The following is a 14,132-nucleotide window of genomic DNA, read 5'->3' as shown; positions in this document are numbered from 1 at the left end:
AGTTGTTTTTAATTGTTGCATCTTTACAACTGTGATTATTACTTTTTCTAACAATATGTACACAACAGTGTAAACTATGCCGAGACTGGGGAGTTACTCTTAGGCAATTTCCTTGAAATGCTCCCAACACCACAAACTGTTTTCAGCAGCCGAGTGGCATGTTTTTAAGCCATTCATGTTTTATTTATTAGACATCTTTTCTGGACATTCTCTACTATCCAAAATAATAGCTTTAAATACGTTTTATTGCAATATTCACTTCACAACATGAGGTTGAACACAAATGCTCCTCTCTCTGAAATATGAGCACAGGAAGTACAAAAATGTAATAAAAACTAAGTGACGACCATCAGAACAATCACCAAAACCAGTTCTACCCTGAGCAGAAAAATAGGGGGAAAAGATTTCGTTTTTTTAGGTTTATGTGTCTAAAATCAATAAACTCTTCATTTGCAAGCGACTTTCCAGTCAATGCGCTGCCAAGAGGAGCACTATGACATGTCCTGGCCACCCTTTCTAATGATGTAAATTAGGCAGTGAGCAAAGGTTGACAAACATGTGGATCAATACTTTAATCATTGTCCGAGGAGGAGGTACATTCAAAATCTGTACAAGTCTCAAGAAGAATGGCTGAATTGAAAATGAATGGCCTCGGGCTCCATAACCCATTTTGCTCCATTGAAAGTAGAGCAAAATCCTGAGGCTACAAACGAATAAGCAGAAGCTGCCACAGTTCTGATCATGATGGTGCCTTCGGTTTAGGTGCACAATTCACCCCAAACGAAGATACAACAGTACAGTGCAGCAACTCTCAAATTCACTACTTTTACCTTTCGCCTTAATATTTTTGGAATTGCCAAAGACACCATTTCATTTTTTTTTTTTAGCAATTAGCGTCCTTCACGTCCATGTTGGACATACACGGGCCAGAGAGAGCGTATGTGATATCGTACGTGATATCGTACGTGTCAATTGAAGCCTCGTCAATGAGCCGGGGTGGAGGGCTGGCTTTACACACACACAGAACAAAAAGAAAAGAAAAAAAAAAGCATTTTATGGGATACATAGGAGTTGTATGCACACAAAAACCTTTCCACATCAGTGGATTTGGAGCCAGGGGCAGTAAGTGTGTGATGAAACTACTTCATTTCCTGCACAACGGTAACACAACCTAAACGCTGAAGGAAAATCAACGTGCGCTCAATGACACAAGGCACCGCTGCCTTACTTCTGCGACTGAAGTATTCTGGACAACGCAATGCTAAAGTGTGACGAGTCGATGCAGAGTCCCTGCTGAAAGGCAAATTTGGCAAAAAAAATCTTACAGCTAACATACAACGACTGGTGAACTACCGACAAGTTCTGGGAGGAACTCGCGTTAGAATCTCTGTTCTCGGTCCGCGAGCACGTACTCACAATTACTCTGACGGTAATTGTTGAAGTTACAAAGTGAAGGGAACCGAAGTCTTTTCATACCGAACCGTTCTGGAGTAATCCACGTACCATTACAACGTAGCTGTCTAACACGCGTTAGCCAATAGGAGCTGGGAATTTGACCATTACATTTAACAAATACAACTATAAAAACAAAAACCTTTGGTCAGAGCATCAAACGGGTAGAAATCTAATCTTTGAAGTGCCAAAAGACTCTAGACTGACTGCTTATTATTTCTTGTTGTCATCTTTACATCTTCCTGTTGATTCAACGTGCTAAAGAAGTACTTCGGTGAATGTTTTTACTGCAATTGTTCTAGAAGTACTCCAGAAACTAGGGCAGAGTATTAGAGCTGTTTAGAGGCAAGCTGACCACGTTTTTGAAAAACCCAATGCAGCTGCTGTCACATTTGTTTGCTGACGCACACAGAAACATGGTTAATTGAAGCTGTTGCCTGTTGTGAACTCTCATTCACTTGCTCATAAAACAAAGTGTCAGCCGACATGCCACTGTTGTGATAAGAATCCTGTTCCAACAGAACAATATTGGGCTTCATAAAAGGTACAAACCTTGGAATCAGCACTCGACTATCAGGTTGTTAAATATGTAAATTCGTTTGAATTATCCATGTAATTAATCCACTATCTTTTGGTATCATTTTCCCTGTGGCAGTTCAATTTTCTAGCACGGCTTCTTAAATTGTGCTCGTTTAATCTGGGGGAACTGTCCCTTTAACCAAACAGTTTTGTATGCGTGCTCCCTCACTGGCTGCGTCCTGTGGGTAACGTCTGATGATAGGGGACATAACATCAATGGGACTGACAGTAGAGTTTAATTGATTGATTAGTGAAACATTCCATGATGCGGTGCTCTTACTCGACCGGCTGCGTTGTTGGTAGAAAGAGCAGCAATGGCTTTTGTAGAATAAGTGAGCTCCAACAGGAAAAACGTTGACAATATAATTCACTATAAGCAGCTGATGTGCAATATTGTCCTGACCATCACGACAGAAGACAAAATACAAATAAAATCGGAATAAACACATTTGACAGGCTGCTGCTAATGCTGAGGAATCTTCAGCAAATGCTACGACGTGAAAACAATTAAGGAAACCATGTTAAAATGGAAAAACAGGTCACATACATTAACAAAGGTGTGTTTTGTGCTTGTTGCAGCTGCACAACCATCTTCTCATACGGGGAAATGAATGAGTTAGATTAAAAAAGGAAAGAAAAAAAACAAAAACAGGAAAGGAAGGTCAGGCTACCCCAAAGCCAAAAGCATGACTATTTAAAACATAAAATACACTCCTTTGATTGCATCAATAATCACACCCATCCCCCCGTGCTTTCTCCCCAAGCTTCCAAGAGAGGAACAAGTGTGTGTGAAGAGTCACATGACAGCTACCCCACTCTTTTTGCTCAAGTGACTGCGGCCTTTCTTGTTTTCAAGAGGAAGAGAACTCGCTAATACCGCCCGTCTTTCCCAGTCATCTCGGGATTCAGGTTTGGTAACATTTTCCCCGTGGCAGTCAAATGTCGAGGCGAGAATGTAAATAGACAGCAAGACGGTCTCTATTCAAAACACAGCGGGGCGTTAGAGGTGCACATGCAAAGCGCTGCCAGGGCTTGTGGCAGGGTTACAGTGTGTGAGCGGTGACAGGCCTGTGTGTGGGTCACTAAGCGGCCCTGCTGCCGCTTACTTTGACTATTCAAAACACTGGCAAAGACCTTTTGGCCAGTGGTGACAAGCTAAGCATGCACAACAGCACCTACAGTCAAACCTCAAGCAAATTTTGTTTGGGAAATGTGAAGGTAGAATTTCCCTCGTAATGTTGACCCAGAGGAGAGCTTCGGGCAAACAGAGAAGGCAAACAAACCAAAACAAAGCAAAACAGGGAAGCGTGTTTGGCGAAACAGAGATTAAGGAACACAAACCTTTAGTGAGTTACTGCACAAACTGAATGTATCAACAGCTTTGAATGGGACTAAAAGTCACATTGCCAATCGATATTTAAAGATCTCGTTGCCAGTTGATATGGATAACGCATAAGTTGCACCAGTTGGGAACCGTCCAACTTCTCAACGTCATTTGATATTTCCGATGCCGTTTATTTCGACGCAGAAACAAAATGGCAAGCGTTTGATTTTTTTTTTGCGAGGGGAAGAGACAAACAATAACCAGACGGCAGACAAGAAAATGATGCCGCTCTACTAGATGGGCGGCTAACCTGTGTTACCAGTTCATGCGACATCCGTCATATTTATCTGCCGTCGTCACTGGTTTACACGGTGTGGTGAGTCTGTCAAGACGCTGCAGTTAATATAAAGCATTTGTTGTATTTAAAGTCTCACATTAAAACCAGCCAGGTTACAAGATGGCAACCTGGATCAAGGAATCGAGTTCATCCGAGTCAAACCCTCTTTGAGCCCTGGTTTAGGGCTGTTGGGAAGGACTCGGTATTGGCCTGTTTAGTTAATAGTTTGGAGCAGTGTAACTGTAGATCTTAATGGGGTAAAAGAGAGAGGAAGTATATAAAACATATTTGAAAAGCACGCGTCTTTAATGTCCTCAATTCTAGAGCCGAGGTCAAAAAAACACAATGCCTGTCTGTGGCCAGACAAATGTGACACGTGATGGGTGGCGCTCATATAATCTGCACAAAAAGTCATGCGTGTTGTGTTCAGAGAAACTTGGACTTCCTGGTGGCAAAGAGTTGAAAGTTGTGGCCATTGTTGGCGATGTTGCTGAAATGCAGGCTCGTGTCCCTAATAAAGATATCTGCATACTAGATTCAAAAAATGTCCCATTTGCATAACCAAATAAAAGTTTGCACTGAAAAGCAGCCGGTTGACATGTCACACTGCAACTGTACATTTGAATGTTTCCAGCGAACCTGGTGAGAAGCCAGTGGTTGACCAGCTGTGACCTCAGAATCACCTCCCACAATGATTAATGTACCACGATTGCGGCAGTTTTTCAAATTGTACAGTTTCAGTATTGATTAAACTCTCTGCAGAAAGTATTCACTAATACCTGCGCAGCTTTCAGGTAAACACGGAGGCACAATTATTTGCATCAACCAGATTAATCATGGCTCGACCTCGAGACGCTCAGATTAGTTGAAGAAGACTATGAGGGTACATATCTACTGATTCAAGGCCCAAATAATACCGATTACAAAACTACCGAGGGTCTGAAATACATATCACAATTTATCTCTTTCTATTCATGTCACTCTTCTTAGGTAAGTTCAAAATTGCATGCAAAGTTATTTGTTAATGTAAAGAAACATGTCCACTTATTGCTTTATTATTGATGCTAGTCCCCCTGTACGTACTTCAAATCTGAATGAATGCTGTTCACAAACTGCTGCAAATTTGTGTGTGTGTGTGTGTGTGTGTGATCAACCAGAGACATTCAGATCAAGAAACTCCAAACATTAGTTCATGCCATTAGCACATAATATCCTCCAGAGCAGGCTTGTCAGCTCAATACTGGGATCTTTATTAATTAGTTTACACGTATACCTGTAACTGTGCGTGTATGCGTAGACTAATTATCAACGCCACTGGATACAGGTCAACCTACACGGCAAGCACATTTTTAATAACGAATCATCTTTAACTCCACAGTTAGTGAACAAAATTCAAAACTAAACTGTTGCGACCAAGAGCCACAATGACACAATCTTTAGCCCCACATTTGCTAATGGACGTGTAACACACCCTGATGAAACCGCTTCAGTTGTGTTCAGCAGGAAGCTTTCTGAGTGAGATGAAAAAGGATTTAGATTGCTCAACCACAACACACAAGCCATAAGAGTAAAGTAATGAAAGCTATAATGCAAAGGCAAACCACCAATGGTCCATTTAAATTAGGAAACAAGAATAGCCTAGTCGAAGACGTCAACATTGCGGATGAAGAGAGCCAAGTGCTTGCAGGTGAAGGAGAATGAAGAAGGCCAGGCCCATGTTTTATCAGACATATTGTCCAGCAGCTTTCAGCTAAGAATATATTTTATATTAAACCTCTTAAAAGAGATAATGTCCTTTTTGTTTTAACGCGATTACAATGACCCCTGACCCCAAGCATCCTTTGTACAAACTAAAGTTGGACACAAGTAAAACTACAGAAGTTTTTTTTGTTGTTTTTTTATACGAGAGCACAATTTACATCGTGGTAAGTTCAAATGTAGGCTTGTTCCTCCACATCTAGTTTAAGGTTCACTATACACGGTAGTTGTGGGTCCCAGTTTGGTTCTTTGGCAGAAAATAAATCAATCAATCAAAACAACACTAACTCAAGGGGACATAATATTTACAACAGCTGAAAGTTGAGGAATATGCAGGTTTCTTGGTTAATATTCAGACCAATATGTTGAGACTGTTCTTCATTACAAAGCTGTGTGCATGTGAGAAACATTACAGACGACCGGTCACTTTCATCACATCATACAAATCCTCTGTTCTCCACCGAGCCTGGTTGTATACCTGAAGTCACACCTGTACGTCAATGTGTTGTTGTTGTTTTTTATTAGTAATACACTTATTCGTGTGACTATTTTGAAAATGTGGCGGACAACGCAATAATATTTTCAGAGCCGAGCCGAAACTAAACGACGTGAAAACGCTGCCGAAGACGAACTGATCGTAGACGATCGTCACCAGAACATCACAACGCCGTCGCATCGACGCGTCGTCACGGCAACACACCGCACAAATCCGCCATTGTAAAAATGCCGAGCGACTACAGGGGCGACGATTGTTTCTATTCACAACTGAGGGTGTGCAGACGTTCGTTTGCCGACGAGGAGATCGAGAGATTGTACAATCTCCCAAAAGACCTGGTACCAAAAAGCCCATTTAGCCACGCGGTTGATACGACCATCCCGAACGGGACGAGGGTGCGTAACGTCTGTTCTGTAGCAGCAGGACGTTCACAGAAACAGTTGAAAGTGAGAGATTTGAACTGATCGTTCACACTCAGTGGAGCCTGTTTTATTTCAGTCTTGATCTGAAACATGGACACTGTATAAATTACCAGCCATAGATGCCGACATGGACATGTGCTGTTCTGTTGGACTGGTTGGGGACGGAGCCAACTCTGATAAATGGGTGGATATATATTGGGGCTGCCACTACTTGAGGTACATAATAGGCCGCCAGACTAACTTCTTGCATTTGTCGCATTGGTGTGCTTAACTTTTATATTTAAGTGGACCGGCATGTAATTTACGTGCACCCAAAGTTTTCAACATATCTTTTGGTTTTGAAATAATACATTTGAATTGGTCATCTTTTACTCAGTTCCCATGCACTTGGGTAAATTCATAATGTAAGTGATTGAGGATTAAAACAGAGTCCTGCTTCATCCTCCAGAGCTGGTTGAAAAGCTCCGAGACGTTTTAGTGGCACTTCAGTCGGCTTGTTCGTATTCACTGCAATCAGCTAAATATATCTACGTGAAATTTAAGAACTCTGCTTGAAGGACTGCACAATTGATTTTTACCCCAAAAACTGTGGGTCCAAATATATATATATATCTATATGCACCGAGTATGTATACATTTATAGTTTTTACTGCTCGCCCAGCTCCCGCTTGCCAAACTAAATGCTCAGATCAGTAGTCGGAGTCGATTCCATCAGCAATAATGATGTTTTAGATTGTGGTCACAAAAGTGTGTAGCCGGGGGATTGGCGATAGAATTGGTCGATACGTTGTACAAGTCACATCCACTTTGTTATTTTATGGAGGTAAAATGTTACTTAAAGATGCAAACTATACAAAAATGCACACGGAGAGAGACGATGCAATGAGCTACTACTCCACTTCCTCACTCTCATTTTCCTACTCACTCAATCTGCTATCCTACAATCGCCCTGTTGGCTGTTGGGCTGCACACATCAGGGTAAACGCCAGACATCCAAACCTAGGGTTGGGTACCGAACTTCAAATAGTTGTGTGTGCACAGCCGGCTAGCTGCCAACTACTGGTAGCATGTGAGGTGTTTGGGGAACATCGGTAAATTGTGGCATCGAGTGATAACATGCACACCGTTTAGGGGACAACTGTGGATTGTAGCCGCAGAAAGTTACCTGATTTCCAGACTTCCCCTCTAAACCGCAGGACAACTGGACATTTGCATCGTAATTTGTAATGAAATAATTATTGTTCAAATGGATTTTATTACATTAGTGTTGAAAAAAGTAACAATGAGGACCCATATCAAAGTAATGGCATCAGTGTTGGTACATGTTTGAATGACCCAGCTCTATCCAGCACTGTCAAGACCGCCCCGATGGCAAAGTCACAGGTCTTCAAAGGTCTTCAACACAACCGCGTCCAAAACTTTGTGTCCTTAACTTACAGTTGGCAACACGAGTTTGTTTACACTATCTTGCGCCGCCACAGACAGCTCAGCTGTCACTAAAAATCCTCCTGAGCTCTGACCGGCTTCTCTGTGTGTCTGCTCAACTACAGCCCTCTCCTCAGGGGAGACTTCGGATGGACGTAAGACACTCAAATTCCCCAAAACTTTGAACATCCTGGTGAATCATTTCAGTCGAATCATGCTTTTTTTTCAGGGGAAATCATAAAAGATGTTTATACTTGTTCTCAGGTAAAAGTATGCACTCCAAGCCTTGCTAAACTTCATGGACACCAGTGTGCCAAGAAAATGTTTAGACGCACCCGAAAGGCCTTCGAGTACATATGTGATCAAAAATCTCATTTATATATATAGCGATATATCTATATATAGATATATCGCTATATATATAAATGAGATTTTTATATCTCTATATATATCGATATATATATATATCGATATATCGATATATATATATAGATCTATATAGCTATATCTATAAATCTATAGATCTATATAGATATCTATCTATCTAGATATATATATCTATATAGATCTATCTATCTATATCGATCTATATATATCTGCTTATACAGTGAACGTACAGTTGAAAGGCACGAACATGTCTGAGATGAAGAAAAATCAGCACTATCACCGACCAAAGCCACATAATCCCAGAGTGAAATCCACACTAAGAATTTAATCCCATTCATATTCTGTACTTGCAGATTAAAAAAAAAGATAATACACATCAACAGGATGACAATCCTTATTTGAAAACAAAGACCCCCCCCCCCCAGTGCAAAAGGATAATTATTCAGGATTTAAACACATGGTCATTAGCACTCACTCAACCGAGATTCCCAGTCTCAGGCACACCACTGCAATAAAGGCTTTCAGACCGGCTTGTCCAATACGACTTGTTTCATCACATACGCATCAACATATTTTTTTTTGTCGTTTTAAAAATGGCCACAGATTATGTCATTACTGTCCACCAGGACATTCAGGGTGTCATTTTGGGTCAGATCCAGATCAGACAAGCTGATGAACATTAAATGGAGCAATGTTTTGTGCATAGTTCGATATCTGGATGCTCTTAGATGTGCATAGATGTTGGTCTGAAACCAAAACCAAAACCGGTAAAAAAAATAAATAATAAAAAAAAAAAACTTCTACATCCTCTGTCCATCATTTATCACAGAGGATTACAAGATGAGAACAGTTAAGCCAAAAATCCTGTAGAGCAGGGCCACTTCATACACAAACCAATAATCTGATAAATCACAGTAAACCTTAGACTCCAGTGAAACAGAGACATGACGGAGACAGTAGGTACACGGCGGTTTCAGGTGTGGTGGCGCCGTGTTACGAGTGAGGAGGGGACAAAAAAAAAAGGATCACAGTTGGGAGGTTTGGATTAATGCTTGATATTTGAATGTAAGCGTACGTAGGAAATTGTGTGTCATTGCAAAGATACAAAATTTAGATCAAACTGATAAACTATAAAGCTGAAATTAAGAATAATATATATATATATATATATATATATATATATATATATATATAAAAAACACAGACTCAAATTCACATGATCTCTGGCAAGAAGATATGTGGACACATGAAAGCACATATTACAGGTAATGTTTTCTAAATAAATTGGATAAATGTCACATTAATTTAAATTAAGTGTTCTGACAAGACAAAAAAAAAAAAAAAAGAAAAAAAAAAAGAAAAAAGAAAAGAAGTGGAGAAAACAAATCACAACCCTTAAAACCAGAGGAACTGCTAAATCTGGATTTCCTTTTAATTTGGTGGTCTGTTTTTTGATCTGTTAAGTCACATTTAATCGCGAGTTCTTGTCAGGATTTAGCAAAATATAACCCATTTCCCTGAGGCGTGGTTACCGATATTTTAAAACAGTCATAATGATTATCATACATATTTGTAAATGAAATGATCATCTCTTTTAAATCAGACAAACATTCCTTGTAGCTGCCCTGTTTCGTGGTGTTCGGGGATCGCTGTCAGGACGTACAACACCCCTTCCCCACCGCCTCGTCCTGTAGCTGAGGTGCACGTATTGGATTAAATGTGAGCAGCAATAATCTGCCGTAAAACCTTTTTCACACAAATACATTCTGCACATTTTTTCCCGATCGGGATAACCAAAGAGATCCAGCTTGCCAAGCCTGAACTCATCCGATGCTCGGCAGCTGCCTCTCTCTGTCTGAGAAAAAGCGGTGATGAAAAAGGCTTTGAACGCCATCTTGTTCATTGCAGCTGCTTGGGCCCTGAATACAGGAACCCATTCATTCAGGAGGCGGAGGGAGGGGGCACACTGGCAAAATGAATTCATCTTTGTGAACCAATAAATACGAATAGCCCTATTAAGAAACACAAACAATTCCTCTAATCAGCTAAGAAAAAAAATAAAAAACAAACAACCCGACTGTATGCAGGACTGGATGGTTTATTTGCAGGATCTGAAGCCTGCTGGTCAGAAACGTTTCTCCGGCGCTCAGCGCGGCTTCCTGCGGCACCTCGTCGAAGTCGCTGCTCAAACATCCGACGACATATTTACCGAGAATCACAAATCTAGCCATTTCTTCTTCTTCTTCTTCTTCTTCTATAAGAGCTCATGAGACAGGGCTGACGGGGACTGTCCCCGTGGACAGCGCGCGCCCCGTCGTCCGGGCTGGAGCCTGAAACGCACCGAGGAGCCGCGCGGCCCGACGGGGCACGGCGGCGGCGGCCGGAGCTAACGACAACTTATCCCGCAACGCAGCCGCGATCAACACCAACGAGATTGTCGAAATCCAATTAGACAATCTCGTTTTCGCGTCGTTAAAAGAAGAAGTTCAAATTACGGTCTGAGTGTGAGCTCGCAAACTGTCGCTCGTTAAAACTCCCGTGAAACTAAAATGGCTATTGGCACGACAGACAGCGGGGCGACTCGTTTTTCCTGTCGGCCTCACAGCTTCGTTTCTCTCCGTAATACGTGCAAATATCTTGTATTTCAAGGCACCGTGCGCTCCGGAGAAGAGCCGAGCCGAGCCGACGTGTTGGCCCCGCGCTGCGGGCGCCGTCGGCCGGGCCGGACACCTCACCAGACATCACCTCCACAAAGCTTTGGTTTCCATTCACTCAATTAAACTGCCCCGTTTTTTTTGTTTTTGTTTTTTTTTAAACACCGCTCACCAGATGAGTGTCCACAGCTGAGGGGGTTTTGATTTTTTTTTTTTTTTGGGGGGGGGGGGCATTACGTAAATAATTTCAACATGAACGCTTCCCCCTGCACGAGTTTTACATAAAGGCGTTTCTCGACGACAGCGCGGTTCGTGAGCAGCGAAGATCCGGGCATGTTGTTCAGGCTGCCATGTTGCAGCTCCACACCCAGATCAACCGCGCCGGGCTGCAGACGGAGGCTGTGGCCGCCGCTGGCCGACTTGTCCGGACCGGCTACGGGGGCAGTGGTGGGGTGGGGTGGAGGAGGAGGAGGAGGAGTAGCCATTTTTAGACTCCCTTCGTTGTCAATCCCATGATGCTACAACATTTTCAATACGAGTGGAAGTCGATCCAAACTCGTTAGTTGTGCAGGATTAATAAAATGTGCAGGATTAATAAAATGTGCAGGATTAATAAAATGCCACTCTGATGTGGTGTTAAACAGCTGGCCCTCGCACGAGTCAACAATATAGTAAATGTGAAACCAATTATCTTTAATCACGAGCGATCATGTAGGAAACATGTAGGCCGAATAATGCCGCTGATCACCGGGTTAGATGTTTTGATTGAACCCGGATTGAAATATTTATTTTGGGGGGGAAAAAAAAAAGAAGAAAAAAAAAAAGGGCAACTTAAGCAACGCTGCTCGAGTTTAACGCAAGAAGGTAATTTGTCGAGAGGGAGAAAGCGACCCGGACGTCGGGTGGAGAGGTGCTGGCTGACCCGCGGAGCTGTCAGACGAGCCCGGTCGTTGACGGCGGCACCGGGCCATTAACCCCAAACCTCCCGGACGGAGCCAGCACATTAAGAAAAAAAAAAAAAAAGAAAAAGATTGTTCTGGTAAATTGGCACCTGGGTTAACGCAGTGCGTCCAGTTCCCCCGTCGGTGACCCCCACCAACCACCAACCACCACCACCCCCACCACCGTCTAAGGCAGTAAACCAGCAGCTAACGACGGCTAACGGAGGAGCCCGTCAGCCCGGTCCAACTCCTCTGGTCCCGCCTCGACAGACTAACCAGCTCCGGAGCATTTCCTGAAGCGCAATTTCAAAATATCAATGCATATCCTTACCCGCTTTCAGTCGAGGGTATCCGTTGTTTATATCACATTGACTGTAAACAGCAAAGCCTCGTCTCTCCTCTCTCCGCCCAGGCGCTCAGATTCAGCTCGTTTCGCCACCGAGGAGCGGCACTCCCCGAACCCAGTTTTTGACCCGCCGAGGGGGGGAGACACACCGGCACAGAGGCGCAGAGACGAGGCGGCGTTCAACCCAGACAGACGAGTCGAGAGTCCCGTTTGAGCTTTCCTCCGTTTCAACGCAAATTCCAAACTCAAGACCCCCCCCAAAAAAAAAATCCCTTCTTGTCTTTCCCACCGTCGTCGTCCCTCTTTTTGTTTTTTTTTCCTTCCTTCACGCCAGGATCTCAGTCGCTTCTTCCTCCGGCCATCAAACAGCAGAGATGGGCGCGGTAACCCTGCATTCAGGTCTGGGAAACCCCACGTTACGGCAGCGTCACAACGCACGGCGAAGGGTCGGCGACCACTCCGACAAGTCAGGAAATACTGCCATCTTTGGTAAACACTTGCACACCTCGATGCCGTTTACCTGCCGAAACGCTGCGTTTAATCCCATAAATTTGTTCACTTTAAAGAGTTTTAGTGAACTGTGACTCGAGGAGAAGCGTGTTTGTTAGTCGTACTAAGTTAGAACAGTGATTTCACACCGCAGGTTGCTTCTGCAGCGGCCGAGAGGTACAAGAATTGATCCTGGAGCAATGAAAGTCATTTCATCAAAGTCAAATATCAGTTTTATATTAAAATTTAAAAAAAAAAACATGCCCCAGTACGATCTGGGACTAAGTTTGTGTTAAATGGTATAAAATAGCTAAAAGAAATGGTGAAATGACAAATGATGATTAAACACTTGAAATAGTTTCTAAAAAATGATAGATAAATTGTGACAGTAGTTGGCTGATGGTTACAACAGAATCATTTTTAAATAATAATAATAATTTTAAATAATACATTGATGAAATAACTAAAAGTAATCAATAAATGGTTGAAGTCATTTACAATGATCGATAAATTGCTGAAATAGAAAGCTTAATTTAATGGACAAATGTCTGAAAAGTCCAGCTTCCTCTGTGGTAACACCAATACAAACTTTCACAAACCAAATTCTACACCAACACTAACACAGTATCTGACCACCTTTTTACACACCAGCCATTACAAATCATACCATTTATGATTCTGACGCCAGAGTTTTATCAATATCATCTCACGACATTGTAAAATCCTAAATAAATGTGCCCCTTGGTATCTTAGAAAACCTGGATCTTTGTGTGTGATATGAAAATGTTTGCGACTTCCAGTTAAATCAGTCTTTCCTGTCACTGCAGCGACTGCTGTTTGATCCCGTAACACGGTTTCATTTGCAATCCAAATCAGTGAAATGTGATGTGCTTCTCTGACACGGCATGCGTGGCTCCATACGATACACAACTTTACTGTGTCCATTGAATATCATCTATATTTCTACAGTCAAAATTTGATCGTGTGGTTTAATTATTAAGTAACATTCATTTAAATGAAATCATTTGTACTGATCCATCGTCTTGGCTGTATTCAATCGCTGCCACTGGCTTCACAAAATGTGGTCAGTATAAATTTACCGCTGCAACATTTTGTTGACAAGTTATGTTCTGTGGAAATTAACGTTGCCAAACTTTACAGTTTTATGACCTGATGTCTCTGAGCTGCAGCCAAGCCGAGGTCACGAGGGATTCACTCCCTGCGCTGAGTGTTTGTAGGAGCACCATCACTGCAGCCCACAGATGACTTGATCGTTATCAGCAGTAGTCTAGGTAGAGTGCTCAGAGGAGGGTTAATGCTCGCTGGGTTGAGGCGTTACTTGGAGACATGGAACACTTTGTCGTCTTCCGAGACAGCAAAGTGTTCGTGGGCTCGGTCCGATGGGGGAAGACGACGGCACCATCAGCTCTGGTTTGTAAGTCGAAGGCTCCTGAGAGAGCGCTCCTCTGTCTGTTTGTGCCCACTCCGATAGCCGTTGTCTTCTTACGATCACATTTCATTC

At 42.5% G+C, this 14,132-nt stretch overlaps 1 protein-coding gene across 1 annotated transcript in view; it reads right to left on the bottom strand.

Moving 5' to 3' along the window:
• Positions 1-12,520, bottom strand: part of gnb1a (guanine nucleotide binding protein (G protein), beta polypeptide 1a) — a 34,740-nt gene extending 22,220 nt beyond the window's left edge. The window contains exon 1 of the mRNA XM_069140094.1: positions 12,107-12,520. The gene's annotated coding sequence lies outside the window, so the exon portion shown is untranslated. The remainder of the gene's footprint in view (positions 1-12,106) is intronic.
• Positions 12,521-14,132: the final 1,612 nt, after the last annotated feature.

This window comes from Embiotoca jacksoni, unplaced genomic scaffold (assembly GCF_022577435.1).
Source record: "Embiotoca jacksoni isolate LCO1_2020_lvr unplaced genomic scaffold, fEmbJac1.0.p SCAF_9, whole genome shotgun sequence".
NCBI classification, from domain to species: Eukaryota; Metazoa; Chordata; class Actinopteri; family Embiotocidae; genus Embiotoca; species Embiotoca jacksoni.
The sequence above is the reverse complement of the archived record's forward strand: the minus strand, read 5'-3'. Positions and strand labels throughout refer to the sequence as shown.